Source organism: Pinus tabuliformis, chromosome 3_2 (genome assembly GCF_031772625.1).
Source record: "Pinus tabuliformis cultivar Carrire ecotype Pingquan chromosome 3_2, CPIR1, whole genome shotgun sequence".
In the NCBI taxonomy this organism is placed as follows: Eukaryota; Viridiplantae; Streptophyta; class Pinopsida; order Pinales; family Pinaceae; genus Pinus; species Pinus tabuliformis.
Genome location: NC_142302.1, coordinates 622,293,817 through 622,296,621, shown reverse-complemented (window position 1 = coordinate 622,296,621; position 2,805 = coordinate 622,293,817). Strand labels below are relative to the sequence as shown.

The window sequence follows — 2,805 nt, the reverse complement described above, 5'->3', positions numbered from 1 at the left end:
GGTTTGATACATTATTGTATTCATGAACGGTAGGTGCATTATATAAAGTTACGGAAAAATTTTTGTATTAAAAAAAGCAAAGTTCTAAAAATTATGTTTTTTGCCGTGAAAGTTATGAAAATTTTGGTGATATTTTGAAAAAATCCAGTAAGATTTTTGTAAATTCAAGTAAAAGTTGTCAAAATTTATAATTTTAGATATTTTAGATGTTTGTGATGGGCCATTTCACTACATCTACAAGATTTTTTGAAATTGTTTTCTCGAATTCTGACCACTTTTAACAGTTGTAGACAATTTCTCCAGCTTTGTAGACGACTCCTAAAAAAATGACGGAAAACTCTATGTACGCATATACGAATATACAAAGTCATTAACCAGATTACTTAAGAAATATAAGAAATATAGGTTTCAGTTTTGGAAAATTCGATGAGGGATTTAATTTATAACTTGCACCAGTGGTCTAGTGGTAGAATAGTACCCTGCCACGGTACAGACCCGGGTTCGATTCCCGGCTGGTGCAGATGAAAAGAAATTTATTTGGTTTTCGGCTTCGATTCCCAGCTGGTGCAGCTGAATATCCTTTTATTTGCTTTTTCGCATTACTCGGGTTCGATTCATGGCGGGTGCGGCTAAATATATTCTTTTCCTTTTTGCTATGAAACCGGTTGCGATTCCCGGCTGGTGCAGCTAATATCTTCTTTTCCTTTTTCGATGTAGGTTTTGGACTTTGAATCTGAAGTCGTATCTGTATTTCACAAACCAGGCAACTTGCCCTTAGTAACGAACCTCAAAGTACTCTATGTCACTCTGTCTTTTTTTGTCTGAACAAAATTTTGATAAATAAGAATTAATTAATCGATATAATAAATCACTATGTTGTAGGTGTTACACTATTGTGGACTAGATATTGAGGTGTAGATTAAACTAGGAAACTTAGATCAATGGAAAAGTACAATGGGTTACATTTTCTAACTTGGTTTTGGACCAATTTGTTGGAAAACCAAGAAACAAAGCTTCTATCTCTCTACCTACAATGAAATAAGAGTACCATGCCTCTTGGCATTTCTTAAAAAACACTTTCTAACTTATAATTTTGCAACCAAATTCTTTATTTTGGTTCAAAAGTATACTTTATGGATTAATTTTTTTTTTCATTTTTATGTCATTAATGTGCGCTCTCTCTCAACACTGTGTGTGATCGTGCAATATATAAAAAGGTGGATGAGAAAAACATTAAATGTTTGGAAAGTCAAAGAAATGTGTAATTGTAAAGAAGAAATTGGAGACATAATGAGAGATGTTTAAAAATGTATGCAATAATTATCTATTGGTAAAATAATACTCTACTATATTACATAATCAAGTTTGATTTCTCGTTGGTGCAATCAAGGTATTATTTTTTTCCATTTTCACCTTTGGTTTAGAGTTTAGTTGGAGGTTTATGTATATTACCTTTTAATATTCCACACATTCTTATTGTGTGTTCGTAGCATGCATATATATATATATATATATATAGAAAGAGTGTGTGCATGTGTATAAAACAAGTTAGGAAAGAAATAAAAATTTATATATAAGTGTGTATGAGGAAACAACACAACATTTGGAAAATTAAAGAAATATGTAATTGCAAAAAAAAAGAATCAGAAAAATAATGAGAGCCATTGTTAAACATGTGCATACATGATCTAGTCATAAAATAATACATGTTAATAACTGAGCATAACTAAGACAAGAAAAAGATTGGTGGAAATGCTTTAATCCAAATTCAACATATTGTATTTATCTCAAAATATGAATCTATAGTAGATCAATTTAACATTCTAGATGTAGATCTCACTAACAACTCATTAATGGATCATGACAAGACCTCATCAAAGATAAGGTTTACAACTCATATCTATGTGATCTTGGACTTTGTGATTATCTTGGGACATATATTCTAACATTCTCCCCACCAATCACAAGTCTAAATAATTGTACCAATATATGGATGTTTGGAAGTGAACAAATTAGGCATGGGACTAGGTCATGCAAATAAGGCATGTTGTACCAGGTTGTGTAATATCAAGCTCCTTCCAATATGGAGGAGAAGCTTGGTATCTGGTATCGATGGTCATGGTTCTAGCCTATCACAATTTTGAATAGGGGATGTGTTTCACATTGGTCCGATATATTGGAGTACCATGGTACTGGGATGAATAACATTGCATGATCATATCTTGTATTCGATATGATGGGGAATATGTTATAAATTGTAGATTATGAAGCTTGTTAGTTGACAGGAAAGGGTACTAGGGTACTAGGATGGATAACCTTGTGTGAGCCTCTGATATGCAGTGTTTTGGTATGTGTCATTCCAATATAAAAGTTGAGGTTATGTCATGTGATTGTGAAGGAGTAAAGGACTTAGCCCCGAGGGTTATGTTTAATGAGATATTTCCATAGCAATGTCTTGGCATAGAAGGAAAGAAAAATCGATATCTAGTATATGATATGGGTTAACTAACACCTATTCATGGAATGGGATCATTGGTACTCAACAATTTAGTTCTTAGGGCTAAAGGGTCATGAAAGGAAAGTAAATCTCGGTAACCCAGATATCTGGTCCTTCCGATGTTTTAATTGATGTGCCAATATTTAATCAAGCCCATGGTTCTAGCCCATGGTTTTTGACATGATCATAGTATTAGCCATAGAAAGGCTCCAAGCTATTCTTTTGACTCTCACGAAGTTACCCTAATGTTTTGTCAACCCTGATCAAGTCTGTGTTGGCCCAGATTTGGAAATGTGTTATAACTAACT

At 33.1% G+C, this 2,805-nt stretch overlaps 1 non-coding gene across 1 annotated transcript; it reads left to right on the top strand.

The window, feature by feature from the left end:
* Positions 1-449: 449 nt before the first annotated feature.
* TRNAG-GCC (transfer RNA glycine (anticodon GCC)) lies at positions 450-520 on the top strand. The gene has a single exon. It is a non-coding gene; the product is annotated as a tRNA-Gly (tRNA).
* Positions 521-2,805: the final 2,285 nt, after the last annotated feature.